The sequence below is a fragment of the Poecile atricapillus genome, chromosome Z (genome assembly GCF_030490865.1).
Source record: "Poecile atricapillus isolate bPoeAtr1 chromosome Z, bPoeAtr1.hap1, whole genome shotgun sequence".
Lineage (NCBI taxonomy): Eukaryota > Metazoa > Chordata > Aves > Passeriformes > Paridae > Poecile > Poecile atricapillus.
The window spans coordinates 23,064,258-23,087,922 of NC_081289.1; the positions used below are offsets into that span (position 1 = coordinate 23,064,258).

The 23,665-nt window shown below is 39.6% G+C and overlaps 1 protein-coding gene across 1 annotated transcript in view; it reads left to right on the forward strand.

The window, feature by feature from the left end:
• The first annotated feature begins 23,458 nt into the window (after window positions 1-23,458).
• The window catches only part of LOC131573196 (transcription factor RFX4-like), a 53,660-nt gene continuing 53,453 nt past the window's right edge, over window positions 23,459-23,665 (forward strand). The window contains exon 1 of the mRNA XM_058826917.1: window positions 23,459-23,496. The gene's annotated coding sequence lies outside the window, so the exon portion shown is untranslated. The remainder of the gene's footprint in view (window positions 23,497-23,665) is intronic.

Consider the following 23,665-nt stretch of genomic DNA (forward strand, 5'->3'; position numbering starts at 1 on the left):
ACATTTGCTAAATGGTGTGCTGTGTTTGCACACCAGTCTCTGTCCCAGCTTGGCCTCTTGGGTGTTGACTGTGTATACACCAAAGTGTCCTACCTCAGAGGAGTGCTTAAGAGACTTCCACAGTCCATGGCAGAACAAGGCAGCTGCTAGGTGAGATTTACTCCATGCCTCGTGCAGGCAGAAAGCAGGGACTGTTCCCAGCTGGGTGCTCTGCTCCTCTGTAAAATGTACCCGTGCTTCCCTTATCCCAAGCAGTGGCAGTAACACATCCTGCTGGTTGGACTGCCTGGCTAGCACAGATTTTTCCAGAGCTGGAACTCACATTCCTATCCTAAATGTAGAGTCATGGGGACAATGCTGATGTAGGGGCCCCTCTAATGCAAACATTTTTTGAAAATGAGTCGTGGTAGGGGCAGCAAATGGGGCTCCATTGTAATGGGGTGGGGAGAAGTGAGGAGGATTGCATTTACAGAGCAGTTTAATCACATGGATGGAGCAGCTTGTTCACCTCTCCTCCTTGCTGGGTCATTTCCACTTTGAGCTCTGCAAACAGACTGTCTATTGAGCAGTTAGTATTCAGTGCTGAATATTCAATACTAGACTCTTGTTTTGGTGAGTCTTGGGCAAAAAAAGAAGGAGGAAAGAAGACTTCTCTTTTTTCTCATGTTCCCTCCCTGAGTTTGCTTTGCATATTGTTCAGAGGAGACTGGAGTCTTCTCAGAAGAGCCAGGCTCCTAGTTTTAAAAGCACTGGTCTACTTTCATAGTACTTTCTAAAGGAAGGGAAGACAGTTTGGAAGGAACTAAATTCATACAAGTTTTACAAATCTGTAAGTCTAGGCACATCAAGACTTAGCAAAGTCTTTTTGTCAACCATATTTACACTGTAAAGTTAACAGCATGAAATGCTAGTTCTGTATACACAAATTAGTTCTTTGTGTGTGTGGGGAATGTTACAATGACTTATTAATGTCTTCTCTGCTGGTTTTGGTAGGCAGATATTCTCTGTGTTTATTCTGAGAGCCTAGAGAAACTGTGTTCATTTGTTTCTGTCTTGTATGCCATATTTACCCACAAAATGGTTGTGAATGATGTGATGGCTGCATCCTTTGACAGTAGGGAGCAACAGCTAGATAAGGAGTAGATATGCATAAAGAGAGGAAAAGGGGCCACCATTTGAGTAGATGTAATATCTCCTCTGGTTCATACTCTTTTTCAGTCAAGTGATTGTCTCTTTCCTACTACTACAATTATGTCCTAACACCTGAGTCATGTATTCTGTGCACATTTGGGTCTTTCTTCTCATGTTCTTTCAGTCTGCTTGACTGGATGCTGTTTCTAATGAGAAATATTTACAGTAGACTCATTCCTTTGGGAATCTCTTTTGGGATCTCTTTTCTCCTGATGAAAAAAAATAAAATTAAGAGTCTCTATAGTTACTTTCTTTTCTCCTATCCTTTATTTCTGACTGTGCCCTTTTCTTTCTCATTCATTCCTTTGTTTCCTTTCCCTTTCTTTCTCACCTCCTTTCCAACAACCAGCCTTGTCCCTCCTCTCTCTCCCCCCTCAGCCCCACAACCAGTGTTTTCTGTATCCCCCACCCATATCTCACATCTTTTCATTTTGTCATCTTTGTGGGCCTGTCTTACTGATCTACTACCATCTCTGTGCCAAATTGGCCTGTCTGCTGGATTCATCAGCTCTTGAGGCAGAGGGAAGCATTTCATGAGTGCTTGATGCAAATTCTGTTTCTTGAGCCGCAGCTCTCCTGTTCAGCCAAATGATTCCAGCCCGGTGTAATAATGAAGCAGAGCTGAATTAAGGATTTGAGGACTCCATGTCTTCTCATGCACACTGGTGAGCTGAGGGACCATGGCAGCAGCTGGGAATGTCTAACCCAGAAGCTAGGGAGCAGAGACTGCTGCAGAGTGTAAGAGACTGCAGAGGTACAGAATTTAAGGCCCTATGAGCTGACCTGTGTGTCTCATGTTAATCCTACAGCATAAGAAATTAGTGGAATCTGGGGCAAGAAGGGCACCAATAGATTCTGAGCTTTATTCTGGGGAAGAATAGATCTGACAGTGCTCAAGAGGCATGTGTGCATTTTCTTGGAAAGAAGTGGTTAAACTGGAGACAATGATAACCTTTCCACAGAGTCATGCAGCAGACCCTGAAGGCCTGAGGAGCCATAACACATCCCGTTGTGGAAGCATGAGGGCACACTTTGCTGCCTGCAGGAAAAGATTGGCTGCACATTGCACAGCCATGTAAGTTAAATTTCAGCCCTGGGAGAGCTGAATTGGTCAAATACTGGTGTCACTAAGGGAATGTGAGGAAATGTCACTGCACTGAAATCGGACCGAGTGACGTTTGCTTTGCTGCTGAATGAGGGATGGCCCTGGTGAGACAAAAACCAAGCAGCCATTTACTGGTCTGGTGAAACTTACTTTTCAAAATGAAACAATAGATAGCATCTGTGTGTGACTGGGAGAGGGAAAGGGCTACTCCTAATTAACATGCATATTGAGTTGGAAATGCAATAGCAGTATGTTATGTGATTCCAGAGAAGGGGGCAGATAGGAGTTCCTTGTTTGATCCAGGGTAGAGGCTGCCCTAAACACCAGAATCAATTTGAAGAGGCATCTTGTATTATAGGGCTTCTGAGAGTGTTTTACCTACATTTGGGATGCACCTTCTCAAAAAGGAATATCGTCGACTTAAACAAAAGAATCACATTCAGATGAACTTCTGCACAGTGCACAGCATAAGAAAAATAGTACATCTCATAATTCCAGCTTTTCTGCCCAAGTATTCTGGAGGAATTAAAAAATTATTAATTGTGGTGCTTTTTGTTATTAGTTTAAACATGGCATGTCAATTTTTAATATACTTTATCAAATAGTTTAGTAGAAAATCAATACTAGGAGTAAAGACCTGGCTAAATCAAAGAGCACTCTCACATTCAAGAGTGTTATTCTTTGCATCATTATGATATCATGGTGAATCTCCACAATGCTTTACCAGAATCATGAGTTAAAGAAAAAGAACAAAAACATTCCTGCCAACATCTACAAAGTGTCCTGGACCAATGTCCATTAACCCTGAAACAGTTCCAGTAGAATTGTATGCCAAGAAATAAGAACAAAAGAAAGGACTGCAACAAGAGTGCCCGACATTTTCCCCTGTTGGAAATGAAATAAAAAGTTAGATTAGCAAACAAAACACCGAGGTATCTGGCAGCTTGTCAGGGTAGCGGCTCTGCCATCTGCACCAAGGCCATGTGTCACTGTCATCCCTGAGGAGCAGGTCTCTTGGAAGAACAGAAGATGGCTATGCAGGACCAAGGAGGACACTGGCATGATTTCCTGTGGAGCTTGAAGATGTTCCTGACAGCTTGCACACACTGACTGGAGGGTGTGTGCCTTGCCAGCCGATGGCACCGACTGAGGCAGCAAGGAGCAAAACCAGGCTCTGTGTGGCAGGTCCTCCTCGATGGTCAGAGAGAAGCTGGTTTGTGAACAAGGAGTGTCTGTGTGCTGAAGCAGTCACAGGGAACAGCAGCTGGACAGTGACCCTTGTATGGTCTCATAAACTTTGCATTTGTCAGTGGAGAGGAGGAACATTTTGATAACATCACCTGTGAAAACCTAAATCTTACAAAATTACTGTGTGATTGGGTGTCCCAAGTAGCTTGTTCTGCTTGATTTTAGCTGATTTTGATAAGTTCAATGCCCTCAATGGAAACCAGTGGCTGCCAAACCCTCTCATGTCACAGACACAGTTGTTCATAACAATGTGCAGATGCAAAGCAAGATCTTGTTTAGGTCTTGTTTTCGCAGTGGACTGAGGTTTTGTAGATAAAGTGATTTTTTTTTTTGCTCTCTTTCAAGCAGTGGAGTTCTTTAAAAGCTTTAACTGTGCCAAATCTGTAACCAACCTGCATAGCACTCCAGCAGCATTATACATCTCAGGTGGCAGATGTGCCTGTAAACCAGCAGTGCTGTGCTGCAAGGTCTGAGAGAGATACAGAACATGAATCCTTTCTTTTACTCAGACCAGATGTTGTACACAGCAGGTACCAAAATAGGTGTTTAGTAGTTTGACAGTCAGGCTTCAGGTTTATCTCCTAATCATTACTCCTGAAAGGGATCATCTCTTTTGCCTGCAAGGGACTGTTTTAAACTAGTGATTTGCCTTATAAGCTGATATGACCAATTGTTCCATTGAAGTGAACATTGAAGTGTTATAAGATGAAACCTTCACTTGCATTTGTCAAAATATTACATGCACTGGCTCATTTTTCCTTACTTTCATTCAGATAGTGCTTAGAAATTAGATTTGCAGCACACTAAGGGATGGCCAAAGCAGGCAGGCTGCTCAGACATTATGAATTTACCAGCTGTAGAGGTTAGAAGTTCTCTGTCCACAGCAGTGGTGAAACATGGAGAGCATGAACAGAGTTTTTGGGCTTCTGGAATGTCTCCAGCCATGTTCAGCAAGATCAGCTCTGCAGAGAAAAGCTCAACGGATCTTGCAAACCTCAGCACGTACTCTGAGACAGAAAACAGAAGAAGCTGTCAGGGCAGTGATGGTTTCCTTAAAAAGAAAAGATAGAATATCATCCCACCAACTCTCCTGTTGGTACCATGGGTTATCAAAATGGAAATGGGAGGTTCCATGACCTACAATCAGCCTCTTTTGAGTTACTACATTTACCTGCTAAATCTGGTGTTAGCAACCACTTTCTCTTGGCCTAACAGATCAGATGAGCAGCTAGACAGTGTTGCTGGCCAGCTTGTTACTGAGACATTTGGCAAAGAGATTCTGCAGGAAGAGATGAGTAACTCTCCCCTCTCAGAACACTGAACAAATAACTCAGAGGGGTGCTAAGACTTCGTATGCATGAGAGGAGTTCCTCCTCTGTCACTGGAACTGTAAAATGAAGTCTGTCCTCACTGCTAAATATTCATTTTTTCCAGGAGGTCCTCTTATAAATCTACTAAAATTTGGCAGTTCCTTTATATTTGCTTTATCTACATTTAGATACTTTTGCTCACAGTTACTTACATATTTTTTTAAAATTTGCCTTGAGAAACTGGGGCAAAAAATTAAAGACCGATCATGAATAAAGGTAAGGAGCTGGACTGTTGTAGCTGTGCCATCCAAGTTAGTATGTAGCTCAGGCAGTGGTTTGGGTCCTAGCAAACCTTATATTCTTTTTCCAGTGATAACTCTGTTTCAGTGACAAGCAAACTTATGTGGAAGAAGTGCTGGTTGGTTTGTAGCTCCCTAAGTAAATTCTCATGCTTGTCTGTGTCGTTAAAATTTGGAGTATGAGAACCAATCTAGAACTGAAATTACATGAGAGGTATTTTCATGCAATTGCTATGGCTTTGGTGAAATAAATGGTTGTGCAAATTTTGTCATTACCAAAGCCTTGGCTATCTCTGTAGGACATGGGGATTCTCATTTCATACACTTTCAAAAAAATAGTGATTCCCAATTATTCCAGGGGTAAGACCACATCTGGGTCAGAGGATGTGGCATAACTGTGGAAAACCTGTACTGTTTGTACTGCTATAGGGAGTGAGGTGAGCAAAGTGCAGCTCAGATGTGCAGGAGACCACAGAGCTGCCCATAAAACCTCTTAACCTCCCTTCAGGACACACACACATGCCTGCAGGGCTGTAGCCAGCGGCTCTGGGTACGCTCAGTTCCAAGCTGTGTGGCACATCCCCCGCAGAGCCTGTGGCCACAGTGGCTCACAAAGAGGCTGGAAGAGGCTGTGGTTGCAGGTGGTGCTGTTCATGCAGCTACTCCTGACCCTCCTGGCAGGATAGCAGGAGCAGAAGCCACTGTGGCTGTGATCACACCCATCTCCTCTTGTCTGCAGAGAGGAGCCCCAGTGGCTCTCACCCTGCTCTTGCTACGACATGCCTATGTGGGAGTAACGAGTGCTTTGGGCTGCAAATATACTTAGCTAATAACCATTACACAAACAAGGAGTAATTATCTCATTAAATGTACTGGCAGCACATGGACTCCTCTGCTGTAAGACCGCACTCCCTCTTCTCTGGAGGGAGAAGCCTTTCCTTCTGAAGGAGATAACAGGTCAAAATAATTTGTCAAAGATACATTTTAAAGAGTTCTTCTGCTTCTCATTTCTGATGGTTTATGAAAGTTCCTTCCCCTGAGCAACTCTTGCATGTTTCTGTCTCGGAACTCCCAGGCCTGCCTCCCCAGCTCAATCTTTGAAGCACCATCAAATGAAAATACGCTGTTTGTTGAAAAGAAGTGGCTTGGTAGGGATAGGGTGAAGCTGCATGGGCTTCTGCTCTGCTCACTTTTGAAAACAAGTTCAGTTTTAACTTCTGTTGGTAAGAGTGTGGTGGGCACATGGAATGGAAGTGAAATGCTCTGGTGCTTGAGTCTCAATGCATGTGTCAGCTTTAGAAAGATTGGGATCAAAAAGAGAAGAGGCAAAATTAGGGCCAGAAATAGTTCCATAGTTATTTTAAATGCACCTTTCAGCATTTAATTTGGAACAATTTTTGTTATTTTTGTTGGTGCAATATTGAGTTGTTCTGTCAGAAATTTTACACTGCAAAAGATTATTGTAATTGGAATAATGATCTCCTTTTCCTCATGTAGGAATCCCAAAGCAGATACTTGTAGTGTATTGGTATTTACTGGTATACAAAATTATATAACAAAAATTTTAAGGCTGAGGAACACAGTTGTGTGTTTCACTACAGTTCATTCTCAACCTTTGCAAAATTAAATAGCTGCTATGATATTTGAAGATGGATCTTCAAAATGCCATAAAAAACCATTATTTTCTTTCTTTGTAAGAAAGAAATCTTAGTAAGATTATGATGGTTTCTATACTGTGTCACAATTATGAGTGACTATACTACTTTTTACTACTAGCTATTCCTAATCTGTTTTTTTTTTTGCTTTTTCACTAGTGCTGACCCTTGTTGTTTGAGTACAATTGAGGGTACAGTGTGCTGGGACTCCTGATGGGAAGGAGTCCTAGAGGGGGACAGGAAATGCCTTAAGGCTTGATATACTAAAAACACAGTGAGTAAAAATACAGTCTGAATTAGGATGTAATTTCTTTTGTTCTCACAAGCACTTCCCATTAGAAATTTGGGGTTTCTCAAGTTGTGTTAACAATTCATTATTGTTATCAAGTCTGATGTGCACTTCTGCTTAGTCACTGCCTGAACTCTCCATCATTCTGTGAGTTTTCCTGCTGTGAAATCCTTCCTGTGAAAACTTTGTAAGGTCCAAGTGCAATAATTCAGCTTTAATCACAAAAAAATTTCCATCCCACATGACTCAATTCATGTTTAGAACAGTGGTGTGATGTGGTTGGTGCCAGCCTTGGAATGGAACAGCCTGGAGACACCAGGAGATCCCCATGGGCCTTTTCTTGCAGCCCTGCCTTGGGACAGGCACACCCACGTGTCATGAGCACAAGAGCATTCAACATGTAGAGGGCTCTACCCATGGGTTCCTCAGGCCTGGAACAAAATCTAATCTTATTAACTCTGAAAGAGCTTCTAAAAGTCAAACCTAATTTTGACTTTTGATTTTGTTCGCTCTGCCGCTTTCTCCTTTTGTTTTATTTGGGGCAGGTGTTACTGTGTCGGGGATCTGTGGGCTCCTGGTGGGAATATTTAAAATTTTAGCAAAGCTGTATCTGTGTTTTCTTTTAATACCTGAAGGCAGTTTTATTAATATTGGGAGTTTAAAGCCTTGTAAAAATGTTTTTCTTTATACAAACAGTAGAAAAATAGCTACTTATTAAATGAAGTTACATTTTAGAATATTTATTTATACTTGCATAATTTAGTTTATGAGATAATACAACTTTTAAATAGTTAGTTGGTTTTGTCACATTTTGTCATCTGCCAAATAACTTGACAAATTTGCCATAAACTCCCTGACATTTTTGCTCAAAAGAGTTAGTTTTCTTCTTTCTTTGCTGCCAGACAGGTCATGTATCTTTTCAGGCCTGAAGAATTTCTATCAGCTATTTAAATGCAAGGCCACAAAGAGAAAGCCAGACTCAGGCTGCAGCAGGCTGAACCAGGGTGATTCAGGACCAAAGGAGCTGCAGCACATAATTAAACAGTAACTGCACCCTGCTCCAGGCTTTATATGTGGTGCTGTAAACTGGCTGCTTTTCCCGTCAGAAAGGGAAACGTGCGCGGTTTCCAGAGACAGTGCGTGAACACGGATGACGAAAATGGTTATTGAGTGGCACTCAAAAAGTTGTTCTTTTTTTCCTCTACTACTTAGGCAGGGAATTTGACTAAAGATGGCTGCTGCCAGTTCCCTGCTGCCGAGGGAAGAGGATGCATCCCAGCTTCCCAGCTCTCGGTGCCGGCAGGAAAAGAAAGGGCAGAGCTGGGCATCGCTCTCCCCTTGGCGCTAATGGCAGCCGCCTTTGCTTTTACTCCCTGCAGCTGGGCTCGGAGCCAAGGGAATTATATACAGCCATGGCTGTGTGCTGAAAGGAGGAGGAGGATGTAGGGTAATCTTTCCCAAGCCTTCTTGCACCTCTCTCTGATGTTGCCCTCGGCAGCAAGTTTCTCTTCACCTGTAAGACAGCTCACAGTACTAAAACGGGGCTAGAGAGATGCTATGAGCTTGTTTTTAGGGCACCAAAAGAAATCTGGCACAAAGCAGGCATATCGTTGTGTTGGCCCTTAGACAAGGAGGTGACACATCCCCACCCCGTGCAGCTGAGCAGCACAAGCAGGGAAAGCCTCCGAGTTGGAGCCGCTGCTGGCTTGTGGGTTTGTAGCTGAGCACGGGCTGATCTCACAGGCCCTGCTAGCAGGTTTTGCATTGTGGTGTCAGCAGCCTTACAGCAGTTTTTAAACAAGGCTGTGTTGAAACTTGATGGGAGAAGAAATATTATTTAAAAATCTATTGACAACAAGTGGTTTTTTTGATGGTTTTCAGAGAAGTACCTCAAAGCAGCAGGCTGTGTGACTGTGATGCTTCCTAGGCACAAGTGTGACGATGGATGAGGAAGATGCACACAGGGACGTGCTTGTATTGATGAAGGCAGCACTGCAGCATGCTCCTGCTGTGTATATGTGGGGAGGGGAATAGCCTGGAGCTGCCACAGCACTGCCTGAAAACAACAAGCACACAAAGCAACAGTACCTGGAGTCTTGTGGCAGGGCCTGGAAATCAGCTCTGAAGGGTTCTCAGCACACCCTCCTGAGGTTCTGCACAGGTGGCATTGTCCTTTTGTTTACCTGGCACTGGAGGGGGTGTGTACAGAGGAATATGCACAAGTTGATGCAAGTACCGGGGTTTAAAAAGCATTTTTTTTTCCTGCAGGATGTAGTTGGCTGAGACTACTGACTTATTTGTCTATTAGCGTCTAGTGCTGAAATGAAGTCATACTAACTTTTATCTCGTATAAACCAGATGGGCAGCTTTCCCAAGACACTGGGCTTCTGCTTTCCCTTCAAGTGTGCTGCTGTGACGGGCTTTTGCTGGCTGGCAGACTACTGCCAGTGCTGTGTAGGTAGCCTGGTGTCTGCTGGGGGGGCTTATGGAAAGGAACCTGGACTGGTTTCCATGTCTTCGAAGGTGTTTCTGGCTCTGGCAGTTTGCTGACAGCGAGGCCTGTTTCCCTTTATTTCTTGTGCATCTCTTCATTCAGTGGGGTTGTTTGCTATCGTAACTTGCAGACTTGCCTTGCAGCTTTCCTATCTATCCCTTCTTTTACTTGCTTTGACCACAGGGAGCTCTCTGAGCATAAACTCATTTCTGCCCATGTTCATGCCCTTGAAAAATAATCTTATGAGGGAGGTCAGTTTATTGTAGCAATACCCAGGGATTTAAGCAAACTGAAGAACTCATATTTCATACTTTGTCCAAGGAAACACATAAGAAGGTGTAACTTTTGCCCTGAAGACCTGTAACAGTATATTCTGCCGAGGCTGATGCATCCTCTGAAGTCACCAAGGGATGTAAGCTATAGCTTCCAGGAAAAACAGCGGATTCAAATCAGTGTAATGCTGTAGGTAACTCATCTGACTGGTGGGAATGAACTGAAAAACAGGGAGGAACAGAAGTGGCTGCATTTGCACTGTGGGTTGACAAAGGTTTGAGCAGCTTGGTGGCTGCTGACTCGCTACACTGGGGTTGTGCCAGTGAGGAAAAGATCTCAGTAGTGCCTGGGACTCCACCAGTGGGACTGGGCTTCACAGAGCTCCGTTTGATCCCTGATTTAACCAAAATTCACATGAATGATTTTATACCGATTAAGATTTCTTCCAAAACCAGAGGGAATACTCGAGACCATAAGCTTTTGCCAGACTAAGACTTGGAAACTAGTGCAATTTCTGTGTTTTACTTGATTTTTCTTTTTTAATGTATCATGTGAATGGGGACAGAATATCCCAAGGACCTTTGTTTTGTGCACAGAAGTGTTTCAGCCTCTGTAGATTAAAAGAAAAAAAAACACAAAAAAACAACAACAACAAAACAAAACCAAAAAATGAAACTAGAAAGCAACAGTTTGAAAACAAGAAAGGTTTTTCTTGCTAAATATTTTCAGATCAAATGTATTTTAATAGAAATGTTAAAGATCACCATCTGTTGAATGCTGGCACTTTATTTAGATATATCTGTTGCAAGTTTATATTTTAGGCATAGACAAACTAATGAACGGTTTTTTGTTTTTGTTTTTTTTTTCAGAGAGTTGGATTGAGCGATGTCTCAATGAAAGTGAAAACAAACGTTATTCCAGTCACACCTCTCTGGGGAATGTTTCTAACGATGAAAGTAAGTAACTTGTCATTCATTTAAAGTGAGTGTGAACATGTCCAAGTGCTCATTTCCTGCTGTATAAGTTGCTACAGCTCAAGTAAATTTTTAGTACTGTGCATTTTAAAGAGTTAACTCACTTGACACGCTCAGTAGTGTTATTAATTTTTCTTTTCTGGAATATTTTAATGTGTAAAAAGGAAATAATACTGTTTATTGGTTAAAACAATCAGAACAATTTGTGTGTCACTGAATAAAGGTTGGATGACCACTAAAATGTGCAGTTAGAATCACCTTAGGAGAATAAACACCTGTTTTGTTTTTCACTGGTGAACACCATGTGATCAAAATACAGGAAAATATGTGCTGTTTTCCAATGCTATTATATCAAAACATCAATAAAAAAACCCTTCCCATTAAGAATTAACAACCATGAGATTAAAAAAATCACTTACTAAAACATGATATTGCTTTCTTTTTAGTCAGAGGGAGAAAACCATAATCAATCTAGCTGATTTTAAAAGATTTATTTTTTCTTTTTTAGTGATAATAATTTTAAGTCTTGATTTTTAACAATAGCAGGTAATCAAAATTACTTCAAAGTAGTTTAAAGTAACCAAAATGTTTATTTTAAAATTGTAAGACAGTTTCTAGCTTACCATTTAGTTTTCCCTGTCTATGAAATTTCTATTCTGCTTAATTTGGCTAAAGCAAAATACTCTTCATGGTACTTTTCTTTTCAGGACTTCATATATTCACATTACAAGATATTAATGCAGATTGAATTCTTTAATTCAATAACTAGTAATTTACATTTCATAAATATGTGTTTAGAAAATATATGTTATATAACTTCATTGCTGCAATTCCCTTTTACATTTTTTTTTGCATTTTAGGAGAATTATTTATCTTGACGTCATGGTAAAATTACATGCCTTGTAGCACAATGTTGTAACAGATCATGAAATTTTCTGTATTGGGAGTCTTACTCTCATTTGTCTAGGGATATCTTTTGAGGGAATATTTCTGAAGAAGAAGGAAGATATTAGTAGAAAAATGGTAGTTATTCATGACTCCCAAGATAAGAACAGTGGACAAGAATCTTTCAAGATAGTGAAACAGAGAGAGGTTTGGGGTTTTCTGTTTTTAAAAATTAAGGAACAGAAATTAGTTTGTCTTTAAAAAATTCTAGTGGATTATAATGAAAATACAAACAGCAGCTTGTTTTGAATTTTATGAGAACCTTTGAGATATACAAAGTTCATTTCACTCTGATGCTACTGAGAAAGTGATGGAAGAAATCTGTAATGAACGAGATGTGTCTTCAGACTCTTAATAAGGTCAGAATACAGGATTGTTAAATGTGCTTTATATTTGAGCATGAGAAACTTCCACAGAGCTGGGGCTAGTAAAACGAGGACCTGTGTGGTTAACAAGAGCAGGTTTATTCCCACAGTGGCACTGAGAAGATGGGATGGTGGCTCATTCTGTTTTCTGGTTCTGGAACTGAGGGGCAAGCAATGATAATGAAAGGCAGTGAATTTAGAACTGATAAAACAAATACATAAATGAATTTGTTCCACTATTTGTGTGCAGAAGACATTGTCACAGCGTATAATGGAAACCCAAATGAGAGGCAGAGTTGATTTTATCTAGCTTCCTTCTTAATAGCCAGTTCTTCCAGATGCTTCCTTTGCACAGATTACCAGCATTTCTGCAGTGCAGATAAGAGAATTAATCCACCTGAAAAGTCATCCTTGTTTTGAGGGGGAGGTGAGGGAGGAGAGAAGGTGAAGAGGAACAAGTAGAAAAGCAAAATAAACCACAGCAATAACCTGTGAAATCCAGAACAAACTAGAAGTTTCACCATAGAAATCATTGTTCTATGTACTCCTTTCTAGCCCTCAAGCTCTAACATTTTTCTAATGCTGCCCAAACACCAGCCAAGACATTTCCAAACCATTGTGTCATCCTTTGTCCAGCTTCTCTCACATATTTACAAACAAATTACAGGAAAAATGTTTTGAGAAAACTCACATAACCCTATTTGAATTCTTCAAAATGGTGGTCAAATTGCTGTTGTCAGTGTAGGTCCAGTTTTCATCTGTGAGAAAAGAAAGCCTAATCCACCTTTGTCTTGCCTAGTTTTTTGTCTCTACATACATGAGGTAGCTGTTGGCTGGACTACTGGAGAAAATGTGGGTTTGATTTTCAGTTCAGGTGGGTGGGTTTTTTTGGGCCTTGGCTGCACTGAAGATCGTGTGAACTTGTGCTGTGAACCCATAATGTTCTTACTGGGCATAATGCTTGCTCTTATGACTGGTTTTTTTCCTGGATGATTTTAGAGTTCATAGGATTTTAGGACAGGAATAATAGTTTTGCTGGTCTCCTTTTCTACAGTTGAAGTATGCTACAGAACCATACTTCAGGCCACAGGGGTCCTTTGCAATCTTCCATTCTTATCCAGAGACCTCCAGGCCTCTTGAACTTGCATTACACTGGGAAAAGAAGCAATGACTCGTGGATTCACATAATCTCTGTGCTTCCTGCAGTGCTTTTTACCCTTTTGGAACATTTAATGACCTCTTCTAAAGCACACTTCTTTACATTCTAATATAAAAATTATCACTACATTTTATTTCACTTTCCAACTTTTAAAACATTTTTCCTGTTGCCACTTCCACATTCCATGTTAGTCAAAAGACTCACAGGAAAAGGGAATGGTACAACCTTGTAGCCAATAATTAAAAAACAAAAACCAAAAAACAACTCCATAATACTTTCTGTGTACTGTGCATTAAATCAGATTATCCAAATTGAAACAGAGATCTGGAAGAACACAAATAAAGGCGTATGAAAGTTTCAACTTGAGTTCCATGGAGAAGGAATCATGATGTTTCTTGATTAAGTAGAAAGGTTGCTTGTCCAAATTTTCTTCCTTATTTGAAAATGTGAATGTGTAGACTTCCTATGAGATAAAAGAAAATATTCAGACTACTTTTTGTACTTCAAAAGTGGTGTTCAAAATCCATGTTCATACTAGCTGTAATGGACTTATCCAGCAGCTGTGTTTTTTGTTTGAATTGAACCTCTCATTCATCCATTTAAAAAAAAATGTTTAAAAAATAGCTACTTATTTTCACTGAAATTTTCCTTGGAGAAAATTCTTTCTTTTTCAGTCATAATTGCTCAGTGAGAACTATGCCCCCGTGTTTCTCAGAGGATTTGAAAAGATCCTACTGTTCTAAAAGCATGAAATACATGTTAATAAGCCTGAATCTCTTATGGCTACATGTAAGTAAGAGACAAGATAGTTTAATATTAATAATATTATAATTTAATTAGATTATTATATTTTATATTAAGATTGTAATTTAATAATAATTTAATAATAATTTAATTTTGGCTAAGGCCAAATCACTTCTGAAAACAGTCAGAATCTGGCCTGCAGGGGACACAGAGGAAGAAGATGTTTCTCTTAAATATGTGCAGTTACCTGAACAAAGGGAAGGATTTTATCTCGATAAGATACTACCAGCATGTTAGCTCCTTAGTGGTTTTGAGACACATGTGTGCAGCACTGAACAGTACAGGGCTTTCCAAATACCTCCACAGTGGAAAGAAGGACTTGGCTCCATTTTAGTTGTGATAAACTAGCATCAACACTTTACAAAAATGGTGTGTCTTTGATTTTGGTTGTTCCACTCTCTGAGTTTAAGGCAACAGGCTCAAAGCTGCTGAGTACAGCTCCTGTTGTCTCCATGTCTTGCACCAAGAAGTAAGAAATCCCTTGGGCTGTACCTAGAATCAGACAGCAAAAGTTAGAGGATACCACTGAGAGCTCTGGGAAAGCCACAAAGATACAAACATGCACAAGATACAAACAGGACTCTACTTGGGTGGCTTTGAAACAGAATTTTTGGAAGTAAAATGGAGCAGTTAGCAAAGAATCTTCCATGGAGTTTGGGACAAAAGGGTTCTTTGATATCTCTGGGAGCCAACAGATACTGTTTTTCTAGGACATCCGTGATTCCTGGATTTATTAGTTTGAAGGCCCCTTCTTTGCTGAGAGTTTTAATTGCAATTATCTAAGCTATTATCTGCATTCAGTTTGGGATGAGTACCAGGTTTTCCACCTAGTCAGGTACCTTGAAGGCACCTTTCCTTGGGATGCTGGTAGTCCTCCTACTGGCAGTGGAATGAGCACACTAGATGGGTTTCTCCCTGACGTGCTGCTACTGTGTATTGAACAAGATTTTCCCTCGTGACTTTGAGCCCTTTTGGATTTGTCACAGAAGAATTGTCATGTCTCTTCTTTGACAGTGCCTCGAAGCAGGACTTCTTTTCAGTGACTTTATTTCCTTTTCCTACAAAATAGATTGGATTTTAAAAGTATTGAATTTTAAAAGGTATGGCTTTATTTTGATCTACAGTGTTGTTTTGATGTGAATTGATAAAATGACAGGCCAAAAAGTAAAAAATGCTGTTTTCCCTTCCCTCCTTCATGCTAGACAAAGTGATCTGGTATCAGACCTGAGTCAAGAGTTAAACATTCTCTACTAGATATGGATACCATTATGTGCCCTGCTGCCAGCTAAAATATAAAGTATAGGGATATTTATTATTTTCTGCTAGTCAATTATCTGATGAGATTATGTTGTTAAACTAGACAAGGTAGAATTAGGAGCTTGTATATGTAATACAGAAAGTTTGTATATCTAGGTCCCATCTATTCCTGTGCCATCTGCAATCCTTTCCATCTTTTTAATAAAAAAGTGAAAGTTTGGCTGGTCCATTGGCAGAAAACAAAGTTGCACTATTTTCTTGTACAGAGAATTGATTTTGGGGTGACAAGAACTAACTCCGTGAAAAACTTGGCTTTGTTGAAATTGCAGTTGTTCAATGAAAATTAAAGCTTAAAGAAATTTTCTGAGTTCCGGTTGAAGTCCATCATTCTCCTTCTGGGTTTTAAGGGACAGTTAGGGACGGATGCTGAGGAGTCTTGAAGAAGAATCCCCAGGAAGCAAACATACCTGAGGAAGGAGCCATAAATTGCAGTTTATACCATGATTGTTAGTCTGTGGTGTTAAAACAAATCCTTACGTGGGAGGAGCTGAGTATGGCTGGCTGAAGTGTGTGAGGGCAGGTTAGGTAAAGCACCTGCTCACAGGAGCTCACTCTTAATGTGAGTGAAACACAGGGGGAATGGAAAGGGTATAGAGATGTTGTGTAACTGAGATATTGACTTGATGTTTGATGCCTGCCACATGCCCAGAGGGGAATTCAGCCACGTTAGCACAGGTGGAAGCCATCCCATGGCAGGTCCTTGGGCGTGCGGGGCGGCAGCCACGGGCACTCGGCCCGGCTTTGCTGCACGCCGAGCGCCCGCCCGGGAAAAACAAACGAAACCCACAATTTAAAAGTGATTTGAGATGTGTATGTTGGTCCTGTGCGCTGAATAAAAGCGGGCCCTGAAAGGCAGGGAGGGAGTGTGCGGTCCAATAATTAGGGGCCCATTGTCATGCAGATGCAGGAGGGGGCTGCGCTGGGGGTCCGCTGCAGAACGGGATCTCCGGCGCTCGGGGGAGCGGCCGCGGGTGAAGGATGTTCGGCCGGCACAGCTTCTTCCCCTGGCTAAGGAAACAAATCCTGGCGGATTTCTCGGCACACAGAGCCCTCCAAGCCGGGCTGCGTTGTTTGTTATGTATTTGTGTGCCTGGTCTCCCGGGACGGCACAAAAGGCCCCCCAAGAGGGTCTGATGTGCAGGGAGATAGCCCGGCTCCCGTAAGGTCCAGCACCCTAAAGGCTCACTAAAATAACTTCTAAAAGTTCATTACGTGAGGAAATGTAGCTTGTAGTGTGGTGTACAGGTTTCTCTCATGGTTTAGGTATCAAAGCCGTCTATGCTGAATGCTTTCATCAAAGCTGTTAAAAATCTCAAAATGTGTTTGATACAACACTTGTTTCCCAAATACCCTTCTGGAGCTGCTCATTGTGCTCCACTCAGCTTCCACCCAGGAATGTTTTATAGGTTTAACAAAACACAATTAATTGGAATTATTATATACATATTTCTAAATTGTTTCAAACGAGAAAATGCAAATTAGGAAGAATCCAATATTTGAAGTTTTCTCTTAATTACCTTTTTCTTTATTCATCTTTTATCCAAAATTTTGAAAAGTCAGCAAATCAGAGTTGCCTCGGAAACAGTTAATGGGAAAAATTATCCGAGAAATCGCCTGAAAAGGAATAAAGTCTATTACAGAATATACATTTCTTCTCATTCACAATTAATCTCTGTAAATTTATAAACATCTAATATTTACCTTATGTTAGGATCAAACAATGGGTGTACCCCATTAGTTTAAATGCCTTATCTAATATAAAATTTGTATAAGGCAACAGTTCCGTTCTAGCAAGTGAAACTGTTTACATGTTCTAACATGCTGGTAGAGACCTAAGAGTTGCTTTTTTTTCCATATAAATTTATCCTTTTCAATGTCAATACTCCTAGGCACCACTCTGCTGCTGTTATCAGTGATATTTGCAGCGTTTACTGCCTTAAGCAGTATCTACAGATGGTCGTTTAGGGATCACCATTGTTTATATTTCCAAAATTTAGCCAAAATTTTGAGAAGGCTTTGGCACTTGAGAACATTTTAAATTTTGTTTTAAATATTTTAATTAGTTTTAAAAAAATTCTTACCATTCAAATTTTTTTCCTTTTAAAAAAGAGTTCATGAATTCCCAGGAAATTCCTGTTGAAATGACATAGATTTTTCTGTTTGTTTCTTAACAGATGAGGAAAAAGAAAATAATAGAGCATCAAAACCGCATTCAACTCCAGCTACACTGCAATGGTAAGATGCCTTTTAAAAAAATAAAGAAAATCTATTAGTGTTTTTTCTTATGTGTTTTCCAGATGAAGGAATAGAGCTCTTGTCCATCTTAGAGTTCTAAAGATACTTTCACTGTAAGTGTTTAATGTGCCTGTTTGTAGCCCGTACAGCATTTCTCAACAAATGTCTTACAGGATTTGTTTGAACAGAGTAAACTTCTGATACAGTTTAGAAAATCTACTTAGCTTATTTGCCACCTTGCCAGCTGATTATTTGTGGTTTGTCATCATTGTTACATTTATTACAAAAAGAAAACTAGTACTAAGGGTTTTTTTCAAGAATCACATTTGTTTCAGTGTCTGATGAAGCCCACCCTTAACAACTGTTTTACTGACATGAGACCTCTGTAATTTAATGTAGAAGACAACAAAAGGAAAGAATTTGAGGTTTGATTAATTTCTCAAAAGCCCCTTGCAAAGTTAGTGAGGAGAAAAAAAGGAAGGGCAATTAGGAAGAGAGAGAGAGAGAGGATAGTTTGTTAGTCTACCGTGCTATAAAAAATAAACAAGTGCTGTTCCCTGTGATTTACAGCAGTATTTTGGTCTGCATGTTCTGTAATGTGTACCTGTAATTCTGACATCCCTTGCTATAGGTCATCTCTTATACTTTGTTGACTTTTGCCTCAATTTAGGTTTTGAATTCTTGTTTAGATTTCTTAATATTGTAAGTGATCAAGTATCTTTCGAGAGGTTCCCTGTATCTGGCAGAACAGAGCTCTGTTGCAGAGAAGCCTCTGAGAATGCTTATATGAAATCCCATAGCCTTTAGCTTGATTTAAACCTTTTTAAAGAAAGGTCTTTACTTTATCCATAAGTATCTGAAGTACTTACTGTACTTTCTGGATGAAAAGATAAGATTATTGGTAAAAAATGTTAGCAAAGTTCTTTCTGTACTTCTGTCAGTCTCTTTGGAGATTTCACTGAAAAAAACCAGCAAAGAATAATTCATTCAGTGTATTTTACTCCATTTTTCTGCCTGTGAAATTGTATGATTCTGTAAAATATGTATAAAGATGATTTGGATTATTTCTTCTATATTTGCTTTTTAAAGTTGATTGGTGAGGTTTTTAGACTAAAAAACCTCAAGACCCATGGGTTGATTTTGAATAGGTTGCTGCCAGTATTCAGAAACTTACAGATATTTTCAGTGCAAATAATGAGATGGGCAAATGTAAATAAAGACATTTAGTTTGTAGCTATTGTTTCTTTGTACCTATTTGTATCACTAAAGTCCTGTTTTTCAGAAGTTCAAGAAAAGTGAGCAACTTTTCTTTAACAAACTCTCAAGGAAGGGAGTAACTACAGACAGAGAGAAAATGATTAAAATAATAATGAAACGTCATAGTGGTATTTTATTATTTTTCATTATTCATTCCCACAGCTTTAACACAGTCAAAGAGGATAATAAAGAACTATCTAGCTAAAATACAATAGCAAGCAGGTCCTACCAGTCCCAGATTCTGAGCAGTGTTTATTTTGCAGTGAAGTCAGTTAAGAGCCTTTTCCACAGGAGCAAATAATGTTGTAGCCAAGAAGCTGGCATTAATTAGAACATCCAACGATACAGTTCCCAACAGAAAACATGCAAATACTGTAAACAGTCTTTTTTGCCAAATACTTTCAAGCTTCATCAGTCATAAAGGTTAGTAAATCCCTAAACTCCTGGGATATTGAGCCCTGCTGGAATACAGTGTACACACTAATGCTCATTCAGCAGTGTTTGCAGTAGAATCCTAGAATTCTGGTTCTGAAAAGGCTGCTTGCAACTTCTTCTCTCTAGCTATTGGCTTACTACCTGTTTGTTGTATTATGTTTCTTACATGTCAAGGTAGGTCAAATATTCTCCCCTTTGAGTCTTCTGGAGCATCTGCAATTTCCTCCATTCAAAAATCACCTTCCACCCAAAATTCCATGAGTTAACAGAAAGCAAGGACGTTTCATGTCGAAAATCTTTAGCTGCTGTCAAACTGAATTATACAATTGGCTGAATTTATTAACAGACATGTAGGTAAAAAGTTTCCCAGTTTCCCAGCCATACCTACAGAACAGTTTTCTGGTAGTTTCCATATGTTTTTCAACATATGTGCTGCAGCTTTGAATTGGTATTTCCTGGAGAAATTGATATTCTAGATAAAATGAGAAGCTCAAAAGTTAGGGTCAAACTGCTAAAGTAGCAAGCTTATTTTGAATGAAGATGTGCAGTTTCCACTGTTCTGAAAAGTCAGACACATTGGTATTGGGTTATTTGTGCTGCAGTAGCACCCAGCAACCCGTGGGCTGGTGAACTGTTGTGATCAGCACTGTAGAATTGCTGCACAGAGCACTTCCTGGAGGTGTAGCTTTACATGTTGGACAGTTTTTTTCGCTCTGGTATGGTGGTTAAACCTCAGCCAACAAGTGAGTACTCACTCTCTCCTTCTTCTTCCCTGCTCTCACTGGGATGGGGAGGAGAGTTGGAAAAAGGTAAAACCCATAGGCTGAGATAAGCACAGATGAATAATTAAAGTAAAATAAGATAATAATAATACTAGTAGTGTTAATGAAAATGAAAAAGCATAATGAAACACAAGAGAAAAACAAGCAATGCACAATGCAGTTGCTGACCAAGGCCCAGCCCATCTCTGAGCAGTGATGGGCACCTCACAGCCAGCTTCCCCCTGATTATTTGCTGGGTATGATGGTCTATGGTATGGAATATTCCTTTGGCCTGTTCAGGTCAGCTGTTCTCATTGTGAGCACCCCCAGCTTCTTGTGCAGCTCCTCTCTGGCACAATGTGGGAGACTGGAGAGTAAGCATAACTTAATAACATGTGAAAGTGTTATCAACATTATTCTCATGCTAATCCTAAAACACAGCACAGTACCAGCCACTGGGAAAACCAAAATAACCCTTTCCCAGCCAAAAGAAGAACATCAGGCCTCACACCAAATATTTGCACACTCACGGAAGACTAAAAAATGTATCTGAGTGTTCCTTCAGCAAGCATGTGTCCTGTCTTCTAACAACTACCTCTCAGCTGGATTCAAGAGGTGGAATTGGTGGGGCAAATCATTGACCAGTTTTCAGGATACAGTACCAAACTGCCCTTGTCCTGGCAAATGGAAACCTCACAATTGTCTGTAGCATCTGGTGTCTGCCAAGTTAAAACTGGTCATGTTTTACTGTTAGACGCTACTACCATGAGAGCTACTGAGGGGGACAAAGTGTCAAAAACCAGAAACTGAGTAAATGTCAAGTGGAACAAAAAAGAAGAGGAAGAAAGCAGTAGGGAAAACATAGTAAAGACATAAGGAAAATATGTACATTTTGTCACATATTGCCATCAGCTTTATTAGTTCTTCCTTGTCTGGAATCTTGCTGTAAAGAGCAAATTATATCAGTCCCATGGGGAGATATCCTTAATGTTTGTGCCTCTCCAAAGGTAAAATATGTTGAACATTTTAAATGTGGAGGATGAAGAAGAGCTGAAGAAGCCAAGAATCGTGTCTGGATGACTGTCAGCCTGGCTAAATAGCCTTTTCCTGGAAACAGGAATGATGCTTTTGTTTTGCGTTGTTGATGACACAAAATGAAGTGAAAGGCCTGGTAAATGTAGCATTACTGCCAAATACATCATAATTGAGGAAACTGCCAAATACATCATAATCTGGGAAACTACACAAGTTTGAATTTAACTGTTAAGGCATGAATATAGCAATACCTGGTATTCTGTGCTTATCCCATGTTCCTGTGCTCGTTATCATCTGTAAAGCTGCAGCTTGGCTCTAAAATGTTCATGTTTATTTCAGTAGTGAACTGGTTGACCAAGGTGTAAGAGTAAAACTTCATTTTACTTCATTTTTGGTGTGTGTGTGTGTGTGTTTGCTTCCCCAAACAGAATTATTCAAAGTACAGACAGCCTAATCCTATGCAGTTTGCTGGCTTACAGTGTAGGTACTGTGAATAATAACAGTATTGTGAAGATAAAGTCAACAAAACTATTCTGTTTTCTGCAACATACATAAAATGAATTTTAAAAGAGCAAGGTGAAACACAGGTAATGGATTCTCCCCAGATTCATACTTCCTTATATGTTGTTACACTCCATCAAAATTAACCAGTTCTACATAATACAGAATCTTCTACATGATTAACAGTGGTTAACATCACAGTGGTTCAGTGGTCTTGAGATAAAAATGAATCTGCAACAACACTACAGATGTGACTCTGATATAGAATAATCTCTTTTAATCTAGAACTATGTAGGTGTATAGGAGGGAAGCAGTAATAGGGACAGATAAAATTGTCATTCCTGTGGAAGGATTAAGGGCTTTATTCCTACACTGCAGTGGTACAAAAGGTCTCATTGTGAACTGCTGGATTTCACGTGGCTTTATTACAACACTATATAAAATGTTTATATATTTATATAGGTATATTTTATAACTGGTAATGATTTGTTAGGTAGGAGATTGCATTCATTATTTTTCTACAATACTGTAGAATGAAGCTGGATTCAAAATACGATAAAGTTGTTAAATAAAAGACAGGAAAATAAAAGAAGTGGAGCAAGATGGGTTTTTGATCATTAAAAAAAAAGTTCAGGTATAATGGGGCATTGTTCAGTGTCAGACTAATGACTCTCTGTGAAAGAGAGGAGAAAAAGAGAAAAATTCATCAGATATGAAGAGAAATAATTAACTGCTTTTCTTTCTGTCCTGTCTTGGTCACGGAAGCTGACATTCCAATTAGCAGCTATAGTATACAAACGAACTCTCCAGGTTTTGAAAGGAGGTTTTGTTAGAGCACTATGAAATTGAGGAAAGATGCCATGATGATATTTCTGTAGAAACCAGGGAAGAATAGATGTTGCCCATACAAACTGATTCCATTCATCCAGCCGGATATCTTATTAAAATAGTTTGCAGTCACAAATTATCACTATAACTGAAATGGAAGGTAGGTAGGTCCTGAAAAAGGCAATGAAGGAGAGAAAGAAGATATTTGGAAGGTGTTCTACAGCTATCAAATGGCGGGGGATTATTTGATGTAAAACTGGAATTTTTTGAGAACATATATTTATTTTTTAATGCAATGAAGAGGAAGTTACACCTAACTTCTTCCCTTACCCAGCGAGGCAGACAAGCACACATGTGACTGTAGATGCCTATGACTGACACCATCAATGACAAGATTAATTATGGCTTAATGTTAAGTATGTATGTAACTGTATCTCTTGAACATTTTTGGGTCAGCAATCATAAAAGTGGCATTTCAAAGGAAAGTTTCTTCTAATCTATAGATTTGTCATGAGACCAGATTCAAGCTTTAGCTTGCTCATATATTTGACATATAATTAAAAATTTTATAGTTGTATATTTGCATGTATGAAAAAATAAGGATAGTTTCTAAAAGGTAGAAGAGGATGTTATTTCACTGGGTTTTTTTCAGCATTGTATTCAATGTGGTTTCTTGTGGTTTCTTTTTGGTTTTTTGCTTTGCCCATAAACAATAGCTAGAAAATATTACACAATAAGATTTTGTGGACACTGTTGAGTATTAGCAAATTATTTGCTTTAGCCACACCTGCTTCCTCAAGGTAAGCAATTTTGCAGCTGGACAGGAGTGAAAAGAGTGTCACGAACCAAAGGTGATGTATTCTGTAAAGAAGGAGAGAATGTTTCCCCTCAGTGAGTATTTATTGTTTCATAGTTATACATATGTTTGTTTACTGCAGGATGCTCTTAGGGTATAACAGATTGTTGGGAACTCACAGCCTGTGCTTTTGATAGCATGTGTGAACCAAATGAAGCAAGTAAGTATTATGGGAATGAATTGGAAGGAGCACTTAGGAACAAAGCAGACAAAATTTAGTAGACAAGAGAAAGTCAGAATGTTTGGTTTTAAGAGGTGAAGCTTTGTATACTGTTTACTATACAGGACATCCAACATACTTGCAGTTCTCTCTGTTTGATATTTGCTTT